Source organism: Peromyscus maniculatus, chromosome 9 (genome assembly GCF_049852395.1).
Source record: "Peromyscus maniculatus bairdii isolate BWxNUB_F1_BW_parent chromosome 9, HU_Pman_BW_mat_3.1, whole genome shotgun sequence".
Lineage (NCBI taxonomy): Eukaryota > Metazoa > Chordata > Mammalia > Rodentia > Cricetidae > Peromyscus > Peromyscus maniculatus.
The window spans coordinates 37,542,624-37,564,043 of record NC_134860.1 but is presented as its reverse complement, the minus strand read 5'-3'; the positions used below and the strand labels follow the sequence as shown (position 1 = coordinate 37,564,043).

General features: G+C 43.9%; 1 protein-coding gene across 6 annotated transcripts in view; it reads left to right on the top strand.

The window, feature by feature from the left end:
* Lrmda (leucine rich melanocyte differentiation associated) overlaps positions 1–21,420 on the top strand; it is a 1,030,542-nt gene that overhangs the window by 1,008,703 nt on the left and 419 nt on the right. The gene's annotated exons all lie outside the window — the stretch shown is intronic.

Sequence of the window (21,420 nt, the reverse complement as noted above, 5' to 3'; positions counted from 1 at the left end):
GCTAATACTGTCACTAAGGTTTCCTGGCTGATCCTCAGTTCCGTCACTCTGCCTGTCTGAACCACCCTCATTCTATTCAAATCTGAATTTATAACAGATACTCATCCACTGTAATGTTGAGTGCTTGCACATTGCCTGCCTTCTGTTCCTGGGTAACTGTGTCCTGAACGGAGACCTAGCCATGGCAACATCCCTGTCCTGTTTAAAAGCATGGAAGGGCCTCAGTGAGTACGTGAACGGTGTGAGAAGACATGACCCAAGGACCAGGATGGACCTGCTCTACTCAGGCATTCTGTACTCTAAATGAAATGGCAGCTTGCATTTGTGGAAAGAGGGAGAAGGAGGGAGTATATGGAGAGAGAGAGAGAGAGAGAGAGAGAGAGAGAGAGAGAGAGAGAGAGAGAGAGAGAGAAGGAACACGCAAGGACAGTAAGAGACAATGTTGGTGCAGGGAAGGAGTGATGGTTTCCCATATCAATAATATTTGAACAATGAATTGCTGTGTATAAAAATGCTAGGTCACTGTTAGATTAAGATACTGAAATGGCCGTCTGAGAGGGATCAGGAGAGAAGACAAAGCCATTTTACACAAAGTTAGCAACTGTTCCTGGGGTCCTTGAGTGTTGAGCATCATGAGCCAGTACCATCATTCCAACCCCTTTCTGTACAAAGTTGAAGCTGTGGGAAATGTGAAAGGCTGGTACATCGAACACCCACATACTCGTTACCCGCGTCTGCTCTTGGAATTTTGGTACATTCACTGTTGCTGTGAGCCTATGTGTGTGTACGTACAGCTCTTAATGAGATACTTAAAAAATTTTGCAGACACCATGACACTTCTTTCTTAAACACCTCAGTCAGCATCTCCTCTGAATAAGAATGTGTTTCTGTGAAATCTTATTAGTAAACCTATGAAAATTGACACAGCCTCGAAGTCTTCCTAATTCTATAGCCCACACTCCAGCTTTCCCACTCTTCTCCGTGTGTCCCCTGTCATCTGGTATCCCGCCGAGGTCTACATGCTTCAGTCTATCAGTCTTCTTAAATCCAGGGCAGTGGTTCCCGGGTCCCACCCTGGGCACTGCTATCATTAGGAGCCCCAGAAAGTTTTGTCAAAGATGGAAACACTGGCGTTGAGCTCCATATCCACGAAAGAGGGACTCTGGACCAGACCCAGCAGTCTGTTCTGAAAACACACTTAGTGGTTCTGACAAAACTCAAGAACCACTGGATCAGAACACACTTCCCACCTTCTTTTTGTGACATTCAAGATTTACATATGTGTGTATATTTGTATGGGTACACGTGTGTGCTCAGTGTGCAGACATGTGCAGGTCAGAGGACTCCTTCAGATATTATTCCTCACCTTCTTCCTTTTGTGGGCTGGTGTACGTAAAAAAATGTGTGTGTGGAGGCCAGGGGTTCATGCTGGGTATCCTACTCTCTTCCTGTCCATCTCATTATTTGAGACCAGCAAATCCAGAACTCCACCTGTCTCTGCCTCCCACCCTAGTCCTGTGGTTATATACGTGGGGTTACAAATGTATACCACACCTGGCTTCTTCTGTGGGTGTTAGAGAACTAAACTCAAGTTCTCTGCTTCCATGATTGACACTTCACCATTACATCTTCTCAGCCCCCTTACTGGGCCCATAACATTGTCAAGTGGGCTGGAGTAGCTGGCCAGCGATTTTCAACTGATCTACTTCTTGCTGCCTCCCCTCTTATCATAGCTGGGATTTCAGCTAGCACGGACCCTTTGGTTAATGGCATGTCCAACATATAGACCCCACTCATATGCTGCTACACTTGTCTTTTTACATGGTTCTGTGAATATAAACTCAAGGCCTCATGCTTGTAAGACATGTGTTTTCATAACTGGCTCATTCTATCAGTCTGGCCTTTTAGATCTATCTTTCTTTCTTTCTTTCTTTCTTTCTTTCTTTCTTTCTTTCTTTCTTTCTTTCTTTCTTTCTTTCTCTCTTCCTCCCTCCCTCCCTCCCTCCCTCCCTCTCTCTCTCTCTCTCTCTTTCTTTCTTTCATCCAGGTAAGTTTGGTTGTATAATAAATCACATTGAACATTTTTGTTCTTATTGTTTCCTTGTGGTTTGATTCAGGGTTAATATCCTGGTAAGCACAGGTGAAGCTGGATGTATTTCATAGCATCATGTTCACAGGCTCATGATAGTCATACCTTTGCTAGCACGGACGCTTTGGTTAATGGCATGTCCAACATATAGACCCCACTCAAAAAGTATATGTCTCCCTTTATCGTTAGGAATGTTAACTTGGTGACAGCCTGTTTGTGTGACAGTTGTCTTTCTTGGTGAAGCTCCCTCTGTTGACAGTAACCACCTGACTTCTTGCTTTGGCGTGGGCTGCCTCCTGGCTTCCTCATTCCTTCTATATCACTGGTTACTTCTAAGATCACTGCCCCTCTCCTTTGCATTTGGCTGTAGGTTTTAGGAGTATTGTTTCATTCAATGCATCTAATGAACAATTATTCTTGTTGCTATTTGAATTTATGCTACATTTGGTGCTAGAGTGCATCCTCACCTTTTTGTGTCCTTTTCATGATCTCTGCCATGACAAGGTGTCCCTGGTTTTCTCTGTTTCCTGTACCACCACTCAAATTGGCTGTCCCTTCAAGGAGCTCTGGTTATTTGTAGTATGCTGGGAGGCCTGCACACACTCATACATATCTATTTCCAAATTATGGTTTCTTATAGATCCCCATCCACATCCCTTTTCCTCTCCAACCCCTCCAGTTTTCCAGGGTAGCTTTAGACCTATGTGACTTCAAGCCATAGGAGTGTATTATCTTTCTGTTCTGGTCAGAGGTCAGCTACAAGTTTCAACTGCACTAAAATTGGATTGCAATTTTTTTCTGAAGGACCAACAGAAAAATCTGTGTTCTTACCTTTCCCAGCTTCTAGAAGCTAGCTTTTGCCAGCCTCTAGAAGCCACACATATTCTGTGGCTCTTGGCCCCTTCCTCCATCTTCAAAGTCAGGGACTTTGAATCTCTGTAACCTTGTCTCTTGCTGTGACCACAGCCTTAAATGTTTTCCTCTTTTAAGAACCCATATTATTAGATGGAATCTGATCAGAGAATTGGGGATACTGGTTCCATCTGCAAATATGTACTCTACATCTACCTTCATTGTCTCCTTTCCCATGTCAGGTGACATATTTCCAGGTTCTAGGCATTGTACTATAGAAATCTTGGAGGGCATTATTCTGCCTCCCACATCCTCCCCCATTCTTTATTTCTTTTTTTTCTCATCATAAACCGAATTCTAAGAACTGTGGTGAACTTAGCTCTGCTACCCTATGATATTCCTACAAATACCATGAACATGATCATACCTGTGGCCCCAAGAAGCAATCCACCACAGACTTCGAGATTTCTCTATATTTTTTTTTTAGAATTGAGAATATGCTGTCATTTGGGATGTAGCTAACGGACACATGTCCAAAATTAGCTTCTTTGTATATTTATGCCATTAATTTACTGTGCAATTTGGTTAATTATATTCAGATTGGGGGGGTTGCTTTTGAACCAAATCTAATATTTGCATTTACTTTTGAATATGTAAAATGTATAGACAAAAAGAGACATTTTAGAATGTTGGTTCTACCTTGATCCCTTCCATATTATTTCTACCTATCCACTACATATTCTTATGGTCTACAGTTAGTTCTAATTTTTTTCTTTGTAAAACGTGCAGATGAATGTGTGACATGTTTATCTTATATTTACTTCATACACCAAAGTATCTGAGTGAATAATACTTCTTTGCTTCTTGCACTTTTACCGGGTAGTATAGGTAGGTAGATAGACAGGCCAACAGATACTCACACATATACACTATATCCTGGACCACTCTACATCATGTGATCATAGGGATCTCAAAAGGGGTAATTATCAAATATTAATGCTCTTTCCATATTACTTAACTTGTTATAAGAAATACATATTTGCAACTGAACGCAATCAGAAAGAAAATACATCCCAAGGAAATGCCTTTTGGCATGTCTTCTGCCCAGCCCCTCACCGTGCCAAGACCCATCCAACTAACTGTTCCCATGTTTGCAGAACATTTTGTACATGGATGTACTCTTGCCCCTTTTTAATCGCAGCTGATTGTATTTGACAAGCCATCTCCCTCTCTGGCTTCTCACTGCTCCTAATCCGGAGTCTGGTTCTCCTTTTCTAATCACTGACCTTTCCAATCACCTGGTGTTTTCCCATTCTTACTCATTTAGTTTAAAATTTCATTAGGGAATTATTCAGTTGGTCTATTTTATGATGAATGAATACATACATATATGTATATATGTATATATATATATATATATATATATATATATATATATATATATGTATATTTAAAAAAGAAAACAGCATGCTGGCATGTACCAGGGCACTAGTTGGTCCCTAGGAAAGTTGAAGCAGGTCAGGAAGAAAAACGGAGCAGAGCTGTTTTGATTCTGAACTCAAAACTCCAAAGAAGGCAAGAAGCCATGTGAGGACTAAGGATGCTGTGGATTCTAGAAGGAGGGGTATAGGACTAACCACAAAGAGAATGGAGGGACACAGAGAAAAAAAGGCTAGCTAAGCCAAGGTCAATCACGTGAGGCAGTCCAGTATAGAACACCTGTGAGACTGATGCACAGTGGAAAGAACAGCCTTCTGGAATGTTCTCCTGGCCCAAGAAACCCAGACCTAAAGAGATGGATATGTTTTATGTGTCTTCACTCTCTGAACCTCTGTTGTTTGGCTCCACCTCCCTTCTCTGATTGACAGGATCTGCTTGTGCTCCCAGGGAAACCCTTAAAGATCCCTCAGGTGCCACCCTTGTCTGGGGCAGGAGGGCTCCTGCTTTCACAGTACTTTCAAGTCAGGCCACTGTCACAGTTGGGGTGGAGTGTGTGTCCTGGTGCTTCCTGGCCTCCTCCGGTCTAGCCATCTGTATCTGTGTAGGTGTCTCCCCAGCTGTGTATGAGTAGGTGCCCAATTCGGCATCAGAGCACTGTTTAAATTTAAAATCAATAAGAAAGAAAAGTAAGCCAGTGAGTGGCACAGGCTGATTAAGTGCTGTCTGTACGAAGAGGCTTATCCTCTGCCACATTTCTGTTGAAATCCTGAGAAATGCGAAGAGGATGGAGCGAAGCAAAAACATTAAAATTGATGTCAGGTAACAAAAGCAGTAAAGCAGCTGCACCTTTGACAGGTAATCAGGAACTGGGAGACTTTCGGTTCTGATTTAGCAAAGTAAGGTCAAGATGTTCACACACACAGCACATGTGACAGTCTACAAGAGGACAGACAGAGCACATGCTCAGAACCACTTGTGTACATACACTCAAGAAGTTCCCCTACATTGTTACCATAAACACGCAACTCTTCCGGCTGCCCACTTGCACCATACTTTGATTTTGATGAAAAGCTAGCAGTACACGGGAAAATCTTTTCATCAGAAAACTCAGTAAGGAAAACAAAAAAGCATTCCCAAGACATTGTCATGTATTACTGGTTATTTTTTGTGGTTAAAAGAATTATTTGAAAACAAAGAAACCATTCACAAAGCCTCCAAAATACAAAAGATTTAATAACATTTACATCTGTGTATCAGCCATGTCTGTAATGCAAGTCATGAATAACACATAAACCAGAGCCGAGAAAGCACAGACGTCCTCACACATCATTTAAAATCCAACCCACCCCATTGTCGGTGGAATCAAACCCACAGCAGGAACAGTTCCAGTTCATACACACACGATACAGTCATTGGACATGAAAACATATTAATATGTTCCTCAAGATTCAGAGATAGATAGCAAGGTTCACTAAACTGGTCCAGCTTCTCAGTGGAAAATCTGTCTGGTAAGTCCCTCCTGAGCTGCCTCTAGATTCTGAGGAAATCACAGAATTTGTCTTGGGTGTCACTGTTCAATTAAGTCTGCACTTGGGGCTCAGTCTTGCCCCCATGCTGTGCTGAAAATGGAGGAAAGTTGGCTTGTGAAGATGGATCCTTGTTACAAGTAACTTAAGAAGAAGTAAAGAAGTCGAAGAACTTGCTGGTGAGGACTACAGAACTCCAGGTGGCATCAGTGGCAGCCCACCCTACAATCAGGTCCCTCCATCAGCTAAAGTGGCATCTCTGGATGCCCAGGAATCTTCTCAAATTTCAAAATGCTGTGGATCTTTAGGTTCGGTCAGTCTGTGGTCTGTCTCTGGACCAGCCTCTGGTCCATGATGGAGAAAGATGAGTTGAGAGAGGGATGATCTGGGACACTTGAGTGCTGGGTATTTGTTATTCTTCAAATGGGTGTTTGCTGTTTGTTCCTAGGAGCAGGGAGGACATTAAAACAAACGTTCACCTTACATTAGTCTTTCTTTCACTTGATTCTCTGCCCAACTTCCCTTTCCTCTCCTGCGCACTGCATTTCTTCTATTACAGGGCCTTCCTCTATGGGTGTCCCAGCATGTAGAAGGAATTCCCTTACGTATCTCATTTCAATATGATGTTTCAGGTATTTCACGGTGGCAGAAGGTTAATAGTCCTCTCTCTGTGTACTTTAAATGCTCACTTCCCAGATAGTGTTTCAGGGCAAGTGGAGTGTAATTGCTAAATAATATAGTCATTCTTGTTTTAAATGAGAAATACCCCCATTGTTCTTGATGCCTGTGTGTGAGTGTGTGTGTACATGGGCAGGCCTGAGAGATGAGGCTTCCACAGAGAGGGAAGCCACAGCCATCCTGGGGGAGTTTGCACATTTATGCATTTAGGTTTTAAATGTCGTGTTGCATCCTGGGCCTTTTAGGCACTTGGGATTATGCATAATAGATGACCTGCATTTACAGGGATGCATGCTATACAGATGTAAATGTTATTATAGCTTTTATATTTTATGTTCTTGTTGAAAGATCATTTTGTCTTTGAGTAATACCACCATTCAATTCTTTTTTTTGGTGGGGGGAGGGGTTATCTTTAAAAGAGAATATGAAATGGATATTGCACATCATATATTTCTTAAAAGTAATTTGGAATTTTAGGGTCTGGGATTGGGGCTGACTGATACACTGCTGTGGTGAGATATGACCCCTGGAAAATAGCAGCACCGGCACATGCCTGCATCTGTCCAACCCCATAACTCACTTTCACATTGGATTATGGATGTCTGCATTCACTGAGTCTATCTTCCCTTTAGGTATTATTTCAGCCCTTTGAGATAATAAGGAAAGTTTAATTGCGTTGTTAATTGATTTTTTGCACAACATTATTACCTTGATTGATTGCAGAGTTGATGAAAATGTTAGACACAGGCAGCGTGGAGTCTCAGCCGGGCAAGGAGTGGGAGCCTTGTGGAGAATAGATAACCTTGATGTTAAGAGCTATATCCTTCAGATATGTCTTCCCTTGACATATTGATGGCCCTTGAAAAGGGAAAAGCTGATTGTATGCAGAATGCAATCATTAAACCCACTTCAGCTCACTGTTGATTAATTTGTTTTTTCCTGAAGGATCTAGTTATAGGGAAGGCCTCACTTGTACCAACCGCAGCCATTTCCTAGGCCCCAGATGGCTTAACCCTCTAGGTGAAGAGAAGGAATGAGGTTGGTGTGTCTGAGATGGGAAGACTGGATCAGGGTGGGCAGAAGGAGGTTCTTGATGCTTACAGGGCATCTTCATCTCCCAGGGAGTGCTCACTCATTTACCACAATGTGTATTTCCTCCAAAAGCAGTTAATTAAAATGTCTATACATTTAGATGAAGTGTCTATACCCAGAAACCCTAGACTGAGACCTAGGATATGTGACACAGTAGTTCTGATTTGTCTAGCAAGGCTTATTCTCCAGCCTCTAGTGGTGTAGATGGAGGACACATGACAGGCATTTTTGTTATTTAAAACTTATACAAGATTACTCCCACAACTGGTGAATTGGGGTGTCACTGGTCTGTCAGTAGTCTGTGTAGACATATATGTCAGTCACTTTCTGTCACTGTGGTGGTAAAATGAAAATGACCCCCATAAGCTCATAGAGAGTGACACGAGCAGGAGGTGGCCTTGTTGGAGGAAGTGTGTCACTGGGGGTAGGCTTTGAGGTTCCAGAAGTTCTTTCAGTAAGTCTATCTTCCTGCTGCCTGTCAATCCAGATGTAGAACTCTGGACTCCTTCTCCAGCACTATGTCTGCCTGTACGCTGCCTGCCATGATAAGAATGGACTAAACCTTTGAACTGCAAGCCAGTCCCAGTTAAATGTTTTCCTTTATAAGAGTTGCCGTGGTCATGGTGTCTCTTCACAGCAATAGACACCCTAAGACAGTCACCATGACTAGATGCCAGAGACAATCTGCAAAAAGGGAAATGGCTTTGGGGGATTCTATTTGTAACCAGCTGGCCCTGTTGCTTTTGGACCTGTGGTGAGATAATATACCATGGAAAGAGCTTGTAGCATAGAAAATCATACATCTTATGCAGTGAGTACAAAAGAAATAAAGAAACAGGGACAGGGTTCCTTTGTCCTCCTCTCCAAGGATGTGCCTACAACTATCTTAGTGCATCAGTCAGTTTTTCATCATGGTCACAAAATACCTGGGCAAAATAACCAAATGGAGAAAAGGTTTCATCTGTGGCTCTTGGTTTCAGTCTATCATGGCAAGAAAGATACAGTAGAGAGGCTTACTGGGAAGACGAGGGAGAGAATGCCCATGCTTCCAGATTTTGTCCCCTAGCATTTGGAATTAGTCAAGGCAGGTGTCTCTGTCATAAGCTTCCCTGGAAAAATCCCCACTTACTCATTGTCCTAGTCTCTGAGGTGCATTGTAGCTCCCATCAGTTGACAGCCAATCATCATACTTAGCTTCCTTCTACTAGGCCCCACTACATCCCAGCATCTGGGAATGAGTCTGTAACACATAGGCTCATGGGGGACATTAATGATCCAAACCATAGCGAGATGGGCAGGAGTGAGAATCTGGAGGTCACTAATGTCGTTGCAGTTAACTTCTCTCCTTACCCTGAATGAGTTTTTCTAGCTATCACTATTACTACCATAACTAGAACCATTTTCATTGTCCTAAAACACAGATTGATTGACAGACTCTGTTGACCTCCTTTTTTCATCCCACTTGATCTATCACTGTTCTACCCCTGAGGCTTGGAATACTAGTTTATGGGAGGGACTTGACTTTGCGAACTCCCACATGCAGTAATTCTAGACAACCACTGCCTTCTAGAGAGGGTGGGCAGCTTCCCCTGGATCCCCATCAGTTTGGATGCTTTTTACTTAGGGAGCATTCTGTCTTATTTTGCCCTTATCTTACCTCTGTGACTAATTTTTTAATTGCATAGCATTGTTAGAGGCCTACCAAAAGTTACATCATCTTCCTGGGGTCATGTGGGCTTCGAGGGCAAGAAGAGAAATGGTCTGGGAACACTCCTTCCCCGACTCCAGCGCGACAGAACCTTGTAGTGACTGGATAGTTTCTCCTGGCTACCCCATCTCCACCCTTCCAACTCTTTCTTCTCCTCAACTAACCACTGGCACTCGGAGAGTGTAATATGCACAGCCTTGGCCCTCAATTACCTTAATGGCTTATAATGAGATTTTGGCCAAGTAGCAGGTAGCTGGTTATTACTTCCTGCTCGCAGCGTGGGCAAGGTCTATGCTGTTAATTTGTGTTGCCGAATGTGGCTCCGAGCTGGGCATCAAACTGTCGGAGCCAGATGTATTCTATTAGGCTACACTGGACAATGGGCAATCTTTTCTTCCAGTATGGAGGCATGTTAACTTACCACAGGGTGAATCCTGACAAATCCAAGCCAATCAACTAAAAGGGGTAACATCCTATGCTATCTCAAAGTAGTATATTCCAGAGATAGATATCACCTGGTACCACCTACTGTCACTAATGTCCCTCTGCCTGGGACTGCTCCATTGACAGGCCAAACAAACAAAACAAAACAAAAACCAACCAACCAAACAAACAAAAAGCGCTTCTTACTATTGCTGGGGAGACTGGTAACATCATTAAGTTTTAATTAGGCTAGCTCTAATGAAGTCCTTTCTGATGTGCTTTGTATTTACTAGGTCTCCAGCTTGGGTAAGAAATAAGGTTCAGAAAGTTCACAGTGATCTTAGGAGTTTTTTTTTTTTTCTCTTGACGTGCACACGTGTGCATATATACACACACATATATGTGCATATGCATCATACATGAGCGATGGGCAGTTGAAGACATTTGGGAGTAGAATTTGCTAGTGCCCAAGTATTGTATTGTGTTTCCGCAATGATAGACTTTTGGATATTAAATTAAATTAAATTAAAATTTTTTTAAAAATGTAAACTTCTTCCAGTTACATCAAATATCAACAGATTCTCTTTGTTTTTCTTGGGGAGAAGGCACTTTTGAATGCCTGGGATTAGGAAAGATTATGGTACCATCAGTGTAAAAATGGTTCTTTAGGATTCTAATGGACATCAGATGGCGGCTGGGCCAAGACGCCCAAGGAGCAAGCCCTTCTCCTACCCCTTTAAGGGACTGACCCACAAGGACCTCAGTTGTTGCCAAATCTGCTTAATTTATTTGAGAGTTCCATTCTCTGTCTCTGTCTCTTTTCTTTCCTAGCAGCCTGCTATTTATTTGCCACAACTCTTTTGAGAAATTTCAGCCCAAGGAGCCACAGAGAACACAGCCCTGCCTCCACCTTTTGATCTGCAAGAACAGATCTGAAACTCAAAAGTGAATGTCTTTTTGAGGGCAAAGCCTGCATCCCAGTTCACACTCTGCAGGGCGGCCTCACTGTTCAGGTGTGTTCCTAGAGGGGCCTGTCAGTTTTGACCATCTGGAAACTTGTTTTCCTAGGTTCCCCTGCCCTGTACTCCATAAGCCATGTTTTCCAGGCTCACCTCCGGTCTAACCCCATTCTTGCCGTCTTTTGCCCTGTTAATGCAACCAGCCCGCCACTAAAGGAAAAAGCATAAATGTCAAAGTATTGAGGAACTTGTTTGTCTCTTCTTGCGGTGTTGGGGATTGAACTCAGGGCTTGGTATGCACTAGGCAAGAGCTCTACCCAGACTTTGTTGTCCTTATTTATTTTAGGTGCCATTTGTTTCCTGGCTGTTCTTGGTAAATTTCCATTTACCAGAGTACAATGCAGTAAGACCCTCAATTAACCAGACACTTTGTGTCTCTGAATTTAAATACCAATAAAAATAAGGTCATTTACTTTACCAAAGAAAAGGGTGGGGCTTTCAGGTTGTTCTAGAACAGTCTTTCTTAAAGGTGATTCCCCAAAAATTTGCCAAAATAAGCAACTTTTTGGACCCAAACTCAGACCCACTAAATGGGAAGTTTTGGGGGGTGATTCCCATGTAGGACAAGTCAGAGAACCAATGTCCAAGGGCCAGCACACCTAGCTCTTTGATGTGTCAAATGTATGGAAAATGCTTGGCTCAGAAGTATCCTCAGGCATTTCACCCAGTCCACAAATAGCAGCTTCGAAATGGGGAGACATCTTAGTGGGAAGCAGACACAAGGACCCGTTCCATCTCTTAGGAACAGCATGATAAGGCCAGGCATGCTGGTGTGTGCTTGTAGCACCAACCTAGGGATTGCTGGGCACTCAGTGTAGCCTAAGGGGTAATCTGTAGACCAACAGAGCCTGTCTCAGAAGGAAAAAAAAATGAAAAATGACACGTGAGGCTAACCTCTGACTTCTACCACCCCATACAAATTATGCGCTGAACACCTACAACATAACCTAGGCTCCATGGCATGTGGGAACCTGCTGTCTCCACCCTTTTGGAGTTCGTGTAGAGAAAAGATGCTGTGACCTTCATTTGTTGACTGCAGTCTTGCCGCCCCAGATACACTTCTTAATAGTACCATCCTCACTGAAAACACTCAACTGCTATATTTATAGGGAGGCTATCTTAACTTTCTGCTTCATCATGAGTTAATAATCTAATCCATTAGCTCGGCCCAACCTCTCCTCCGTGCCTGGTTAGTCACATGACTGTTACACTGAGGGAATGCTGGGAAGGAGGGCAGGAGTCCTGTCATGCTGGCTAGAGCCACAGCCCCACCCCGTACTATGTGAGCTGGGACCCAGGAACTGGGATTTGTTTGTCTTCTCTCCTGGGTGGAATCCCCTCACCTGTTTTCCTCCATATGATTCTAGTTTAAAAATGCTGTTGGCTAGAATTTAAAAACATGTTCTACATGACGGTCTATGGAAGCTGTAAATATCAATGGCCCTTATGGGACGGGAGGACAGTCATTTGTTGTTCTGGGTGTGAGAGATGTCTTGGGATCAGACATTCTGAGAAGGGCAGACAGTGGTCGGGTTTAAGCAAGGAAGGCCTGCCCTCAAAATGAAACAGCCACGATTTCTGTGTATTGACCCAAAGTTCACTTTAGTCAGAAAATAAAAATAACTTTAAAAGGATGCTCTCTGAAAATGGCGAACACCATGTCAATGGACGTCATTTTTCTTTGGGGATGTCCATGGGGCAAGTGCTTTTTGCTTGTGTTTTCTTTCTTTAAGAAGGGATCTGTCTTTATTAGTTTGCATGTTTCTTTGCATTTATGCAGGTGATATAAAACAACAACAACAAAATCCAACCCTTGAGCTAAGACTAATTATAGCTGATAAGGAAAATCGGTCCCTGAAATTGAGGCAGAAGGAACTTAAAAGTGTCAGAGAGAGAGGGGGGCCTTTGGTAGCCTCAGTCCCAGATAGCTTTCAGCCCAGATTGGGTAAACATGACATATTGATCATTACAGAACGTGTAATTGGTGACCACAAGCACAGTGTGGCTTTAATGACCTTCCCTGAATAGTTGCCCTTATTTATATAAAGAAAACTGTAGCTGTTTCCTAACTGCATGCTGCCCTCCAGTGGCCATGATTCTGACTTCAAAAGATGAAGTGGAAAAGATAATGGTGGAAGGGGTGCTTGCTCGCGTTCTCTCTCTCTCTCTCTCTCTCTCTCTCTCTCTCTCTCTCTCTCTCTCTCTCTCTCTCCTGAAAGATTTATTTCTGAGTTCTCTTGAAACAGAAGCGTGATGTCTTCCCATTAGACCACTGCCCATTTTGACTGACAGCCGGGGTGAGATCCGCCCATGAGCTGCTGGAAAGGCACCTCAAGAGTCACACCTGATTGGCATCCCATCTCAGCACTCACTTTGGAATCCAGCTGTCTCAGATCCATTATAGCCCCCTTAGAAGAACAGCATTCATGCCTTGCTGGCTCTGAAGGCCCCATTACCCTCCGTAAGAGAGTAGCAAAGGATGAGCCCAAGTCCTGTTGTTGGTGATCTTTGAAGTTCCCAGGAGGCCCCGGGAGCCTGTGAACAAGATTGAACAAATAAATAATACATTGGAAAAATAAGCTATAAAAGCAAAACTTCCTTTCCTGCCTGAAATGGATCGATGCCTGGTTATTGTCACCTTAGGGAGACCAATCAGAACCTCATTTTCCTGCTCTGTAAGTGAAGGACTTCCCTCTAAATGAGCATCCTTAAATTCTCTCCCAGCTGGAGAGTTCTCTGGTACAGTGAAGGAAATACTTTCCAAGGACAATTTAGCATTCTGTGTCTTAGCAGGGAGTTCAGCCAAGGAAAAAGTGATGCTTACAGCAGGGCGGGAGTAAACAGCTCTTTAGGACATCGGGAGGAAGATGATCTCTGCTCTCATTTTCACTTGGGACAGAGACCCGAGAATGCAACTAAATGAATAAAGCTTGAATCAGTAAGATTTATGAATTTATTCCTGAAGAGACAGGGGACTTGCTTGAGCAAGGAAGTAGGGAAACTGGATTTGGTCTCTTATTTCTATTATGTTGCTGTTGGATTGAGATATAATGAGTGTAGGTGAGAGGTAAATTGATTGGTGATGTTCAAAGCCAAAAAGGAGTGAGCATGCATTGGCTCTGAGGCTCTTCCATGGAAGGCTTGCTTACTTCTAACAAGCGCACACACACACACACACACTAAAAAGGAGATTGAAAGGGCTTGATGTGTGAGCAAAGGCATCCGGGCTTTCCTTGCCAGGATTCTTGATGGAGACATGTACTATCATGTCTAAGAAGGTCCATACCATCTTCTACCTGGCCATGACATCCAGCAGGAGGGGTCCCAGGAGTCCACTCAAAGGGTAAAGACCTCTAAGACTTGTACACACATTCTGTTTTCTTCTAGAGGATTCCATGAAGGGAAAACTCAGCTTGCTCTGGGGAGAATGTGTGTGTGTGTTTCCTGTTGTCCTCTCTTTCCTAACTCTTTTTTTTTCCTGAAATAGCAAGCCTCATGTCAACTGCCCTGAGTGACCTGCTTTATCACCCAACAACCTGCTCTTCCCCCCCCAACCCCCACCCCCACCCCCTGTCTGGAGCCAAGGATGCTGTCTGTCACCATCACCTCCCTACAGTTAGATCCTTTCACTCTGGGGTTTTGCTTCCTTCAGATACCCTGTGAGGCCCAGCACCTGGCTGAGCAGGCTCCATAATCTACACTCTCAAGGGAAAGAGGTATGAGCCTCTTCTCAGGCCATCTCGGAAGAACTTGAGCACTGAGGCCAAGCGTACACTTCTCCATTAGTTTAAGCCGAGAGGCTCCTTCTCTGCTTCCTAACCTTTGAATTAATGGCCATATCACAGGATCTGACTTTGTTTTCATGGTGTTTACAGACAGCAGCTTGTCATGACCCCATAACTTGAGTCTTATTTTATATCTGGAATGTTCACCATCGGGCTGCAGGTGCTCAGAGACAAATAGAAGCAGCCCTTTAATTTATGGTAAGCATTGCTGGTAGAGATAATCAGCCCGAGGGGGAACTGACAGCAACCGAACCTTGAATCTAATATGATGTATTGCAGATAAAAACACTGACCCGAGATTTACATCCCAAGATCTTGAAAGCCAGACAAATTCATAGGGTGGAATTAACCTTGGTAGGAATAATGACAAATAAAATGAAATCGGCTAGAAATAAACACAATAAAATGTGACCAAACTTTCTCAGAAGGTTCAAGCTCTTCCGTTGTAATTCAGCAACATACAATTTCACTGCAGGAAGTGGGACTCGCTTTCAGCTAAACAGTAGCAGAAGAAGACGCTGCCGGGCAACGTTCATGGTTTGCAGAGCTGGAGGAGGAATATTACATGGCAAGGAAGTGGGCCGCACGGAAAACAGGGAGGAAAGGGTTAAGAATGGAGGAGGTTTGACTTGGCTTTGAAGAAGTGAGGAAGGAGTTAAAATGTCCAAATGAAACTTGCTGTGCATAATTAGTGCTTTCTCAAAAATTACCAGGCAAGTTTACACATGTTAGTACATGTAAGCCAGAAGCCAAAATACCCTTGAGGCCAAAATGGCAGCATTCAGTGTCCACCCCTACACAGTGGCAGGGTTCAGGATAGGCATACCCTGTGTCTCTCAAGAGCTGCTTTGTATAACTGGAGAAGTAGAGGGTGCACCTGGAGGCGGGCCCTGTTTCAGGTGGGACAAGGACAGTGTGCAGGGCATCTTCCTGTCATGGTGAGGAGAGCCGAAGCCAATGTTGTGAGTGCCGGCGAGTGTCATAGCAGCTGCGGTACCCACTTTCAACTGCAGATGATGATTATAAACCGAGACACCTCCCTCAAGTCATGCCTTACTAGTTTGGGAAGGAAGTGTCATTTTTTTCCTTCTCCACTGCCCCCCGGGGTCAAGTAGAAAGTTCATTTGACCTCTAGCCTGAGACTCGGGCAAATGGAGGACAAATATGGCTGGCGTGGAGGAAGAACATAAGTCTTCCTTCTAGAAAAACTGCTCCCAAGGACCCCTTCCTTTAGTCTTTTTTAAATCTCTGTTTCAGTTGTGCCTTGCTACTTAGTGGTTTATATTGAACCTTGTGTGGGACCCTGTAAGATGTGGGCTCTGCTAACGCCCTCGTGGACCCAGCAGCATATCCCATGGCTGGTGTCAGGATATTGATAGAGCGCTCTCTTGAGACCGTAAGATGCAGGTGTTTATTCCTTCCTGGGTACCGCGTCACTCATGGCTCCTGTATAACAATAGCCTGGGCCCGTGCTTTCTGGGGGATGTCCCTGTCTGGTACATGCTCTTCACAGTTCTGAAGACCAGATAGCATTCACTTGACTCTTCTCCCTCCAGGAGACACTGGGTTTGCTATGGTTTTGAGGGGGAGAGGTGTTCAGAATGAAAATACTATCCACATTGAAAACCAGAGACTCTTGCCTCGCCACCCCGTCTCTAATTTGTTAAGGCAAACATTTAAGCTGCCTACATTAAAAAAAAAATGTTTGAAGTGTAGGAAAGTTATATTAGAGGTTTAAGTATAAATGTACAGGACTGAAAATTCTGAATTTGGCAGGCTCTGTTTCAATTGTTTATGCATATGCAAACACTAAAATATATTCAACAGATTGCCATTGACTACTGCATCTGTATCACACCCCATTAGAACTGGGTATTGGAAGTGGGGGAGGAAGGACATGGATTTGCATAGTATCCCATGGTTACCTTGTTCTAGAAACTTCCACATTGGCCCAAAGGGACACTACTGTTACCTTTCCCTTCTCGGTTACCGGGTTTATCTCCCTCTTCAGAACACTGCATCTTTTTCTGCCAAGGCCACAGTGGTTTGCATCCTTTCTGTCTCTGTTCCTAACCATCTTTGTCATTGTCCAGTAAGTTCCAAGTGGTCACAATCAGGTCATCATCTGTTTGTCAGTGGGGTACTACACTCACATTCATGTCAAGAATGTTTAGGGTGGTGATTACTCTCAGTACTACTAGTAAGGTTAAGACTTGATTTTTTTCTGTTTTTCAAATCTGTGGCTCTAGCTGCACTCTTCCATCAAATGTGAACTCAGACACTCTGATGGTTAATTAGGCTCTCAACATGTTGAGTATGGGAATATGATATGCGAGATGTGATTTCAAAGCTAGGGCAGTTAGTGGTCAGGATGCCCAGCTATGAGTGTGAACTATGAGTTGCTGAAAAGTCAGCAGATACCCTTTCTAGGGAGAGTTTGGACTCCTCGTACAGGGTACCCTGACTCCATGCTATATTATAGGGATGTGAGTAGATGGATTTGAAAACCTAACTTAGTACACTTGGTCACATTGGGCACACCTCCTCCATCAGGAACCCATATGGACCCAATGCCCCACATTCATAAAAGATAAACATTAAAAAATACCAAATCACTTATTTCACAATTCAAAAGGACCCATAGTGATTATCTTTGTCTTCATTTATGAATAGTGAAAACAGGGAGTACAAAGGACCAGGGCACATGGTCAATAGACATTAAGGACAGACAGTAGGAATGGGAAGCCAGGATGGAATCGGTATGGGACTTGTAGAGAGGTATGTTAGGACCCCTTTTCCTGGACAGCAAGGATCATTCTCCTACCCTCCCCCACCCCACCCCCCACCCCACCCCCGCCTCCACCCTCCATGTCTCCAGAATGGTCCTTTTCACCACAGCCTTGCATTCAAGAGAAGAGGCTGATTCCCACTAAGCAGACCCAAGGTCATAGCTTAACCCACATCTCAGGACATCCATTGCAGAGGGTGGGAACATCGAGAAGATAAAGGACCTCTTTAAAACAGATTCTTCCCCACACACTGTGATGGGAAAGCTGGCTTCTGAAGAAAAATTAGGAGTTTCATCTGGCAGGAGAGGATTCCCCAGGGAACAGTACACTGTCATTTTTCAGGGCTCCCAAAAGACTCCCCCCCCCCCCCCGCACCAACAACTGCATGTTGGCCTGATGTATGGCCCTCCCTCCTCACTTACTATGACCAAAGCCTCATATTTTAATTAAAAACACTCTGTATGCCATTAAATATGTTGTCTCCTTCCATTTCTTCAACCATAGAGTTTGAGGAGATACAAACAAGAGAATCCATGGCAGATGTGTCCAAGGCCATGGTCTACAGAGTTGCCACCACCACGTCCCAGATTCCAGCCACAGAGACCCTCCCTACGAAGATACAAATGGCCCCTTCTGCAGCTTTCCCAGCCTCTGGCAGTTGCTATTGCTGAGGAGGAGGGCTGGAGTGGGGACAGGAACTACCCATATTACCATCTCCCTTAATTTATGAGCAGAATCTATGCCCTCACAAATGACTTCCTTGATAAAAAAAAGTCTTCTGACCACATGTGGGGTTGTACCAGGCTGTTTCTCTTTCTCTTCTTAATGTCTTTTTTTTTTCAACTACAAAAGTCAAATATTTTGGGTAGTCTCACCCCCATTTTGAGCTCTGATAGGAGAAGCATGAGAGGCAAAACTACCTTAATTTAAACATCCGTATATGACTCTGGTACAAAAGTATCAGCTTATTTTATGAGTCTTTAGTCTAAGCACCCTTGTCCCCAGACTAGTACCAGCAGCTGGGGTTCATTTGGGTTTGCCAGGCCACCCCAGAGCAGCCCCAGCCCACGAGAGTTTAATTTCTCCTTAACTGTTTAATTCAAGGTGACAGCTCCTAACACACTGGTCCTCTGCTCACCTTAAGTCACCCGGCTATTAGTAGGGAAGTGTCATCCCTGTACAGCCCAGGGTGAGATTGACTTGGCTTATCTGTGGGCCCTGTCCCCACCAAGGCCGCCAGGACCTTCATGGGCATGGCAAGTGTTGGGGTGACACGTTGAAGAAAGATTCTGGTGTGCAGGGCCCGAAGAGAAGAGCCACATGCTAGGGAGTGATGTCAGCTCGTGTTAGAGTCCCAGACAGTGCTCGGGTGTCCTTGGCATAATATGGCGCTGGTATCTCTGTCAGCATCTCTGTTTTCTGTCACCAGGCACAATCCAGGGCCTGTCTCCAGTCCTGACAGTGTCTTTTCAGATCAGGTTAGTGCCAGCCCAGAGACCAAGTCAGCTTCCCAGCACACAGCTCCTTTGTTTGAAGTCTGCCCTTTTGTCCTTAATGCACTCAATGTCTATTTAAATCTGACAGTGAGTGCAGTATCTGTTTTCCCATCAAGAGATCATTGACAATATTAATAACTCACGACTTTGCCTCATTTTCCAAGTGCTGACACCTAGCCACAGTCTCCTGCATTCATCAAACAGCCCTCTCTCACCAGGATGTCTATAAACGGTCTTGCTTCCAGGCCCAGAGAAACAGGGCAGGCCTTAAAGAGGACTTTTATCAATGCCAACCAGAGAGGATGGGTGAGTGTGGCTCAGAATGCAGCCTGGGTCCATGTTCCAGGAACACAGTTTCCATCTGCTTGCATCAAGAATGGAAATTCAGCATGGAGAGAGGTGGAGAGCAAAGACATAGAATCCTCGGATGTGTGGGCAGGTTTACCAGAGGGAGGGCAACCATGGCAGACTGTGGTGTGTGCGCGCACATGACTGCCTGTCACGCAGTGTGCTCATGAGAAGGACTGTGCTCTTTATGATATCTGGCAGCCCTATCCATTTTTTTTTTTAAATCCATGCTGTCCTGGTACTGTAGATAGAAATTAACATCCTTTGGACCATCCCTCTCGCGTTTTGGAGTTTGTTTGAATCAGCCAGGTTTAAGGCAGTGCCTATGGGGTTTCCCATGTATGGAGGTAGAATGTGCCCCGCCCAGCCTATAGATCACCAGGGTTCTAGCATCGGTGACGAGGTTAGTGCAATCCTAGGCTCTACAGAACACAATGAAGGAAGCAGCTCTGTGCCAAGAGCTGAAAGAATGGGTCACAAGAAAGAGATGAGTGCTGCCTCACACCCGCTCAGGAGTTCCAGGCATTAGACCAATACTGAACCCCAGAAACTGGGGACTAGGGCTGTGGAGGGGCAAGAAAGCCAAGTCAGGCAGGAAGAATGACCCACAATAAAGCAGTCCATGGCAACACAGCAAGGAATGAGCCAGGTCCCAAATGATGTCACCCTGTCCCTCTTCCAACTCTGAGAGCGCTTGGGATCCCAGGAACTTTCCAGTTTGCCTCTGACTATTCAAAGCAGGGCACATCCATAAAACTACCCTTAAAAGATTCTATAAATGGTTTTAATCCTTATTTAAGAACAAAGTTTAGGGGATGGGGAAGAGGGATGGTTAATAAAGTGCTTGCCATGCAAGCCTGAGGACCTGAGTTTGATCCCAAGTGCGTACATAAAAAGGCAGGGTATAGCTGTGTGCATCTGTATTTTCAAAGATGGGCTGAGCAGAAGGACCCTGGGGGTTGCTGGCCAACCAGAGAGCCACATCCATGCATTCCAGGCATATAAGAGACAAATATTTAAAAAAAAAAGGCAGATATGAATTGAGGAAGACAACTGATGTCAACCTGTGGCCTACACACACAGGAGAGAGACAACACAAATTTAAGACATATAAAACTTATGTTCTACTAATACTTGATGTGAAGAATATAGCTGATCTCAAATCAACAAAGGCTGGTGTGTGTTGGCATCACTCTACTGAACTGACGATAATACATACTCATGTGCAGAGGTAGCCATCACCATAGGCAGGTTTGTGGCTCATGGATTAATGTTTTATGGCTGTTTTCTTTCTTTGCCTTCTGTGTACGTCAGAGATTTAAGCCCCGTTTGGACTTAGATAGCTATGTGCAAGTGGATTTTAAGTTAGTTCTTCTAACATTGCAAAGAAAAAAAAAGGAGGTGGTAAAAAGGCAATAAATACTTTCTTGGGAAAACACTTTGTGTTCTTAATAATCTTATAGTGTTTTAGTATTGTAGTCAATGTCTTCTGGGTATTTATTCTGGAGTGCTAAGTATCAAACCTGAGACTTCCACATTCTAGGCAAGCACTATTCCTTCAAGTTACATTCCTAGCCTTTGATTATTTATTTATTAATTTTGGAAACAGAATCTCACTCTGAAGCCAAGTTAGACTCGAACTCACCATCTTCCTGCTCAGTCCACCCAAGTGCTAGGATTGCAAGTACAGGCATGCACCTCCATGCACAGAACTTTTGTGGGTATCTATAATACATAAAGACAAGAGGATCAGAACATCTGTCCCTCTTCTAATGCTGTGTGTCACAGTGAAGTATCCTATAATCTCCACGAATGACAGGACAGTTTTCTAAGGAGCCACAGATCATATATGAAGTCACACTGTTAAAGAGGAAAGTGCATTTTCACATGAGAAATGAGTCGGGGGTGCCTAGTGCCAATGGTCCTTGTTACTTCCTGTACAGTCTTCAGTTAGTGTGGCCTCTCTTCTTTAATCACCCTGCATGGGCTTGAAGTCCCCAGGGATTTGGAAAATTCTCTCTGGAAGTCAACAATATTGATTTCCAATAAAGGACTTCAAAATAGTCACACTCTGGGAAGATTACCCTTCAGCTTTTCCTTGGGCTGGATTCATCTGATTTAAACTTAATTTTCCATTCTTAGAAACTAGACTAAGGAAAGCTGGGAGGAGGGAGT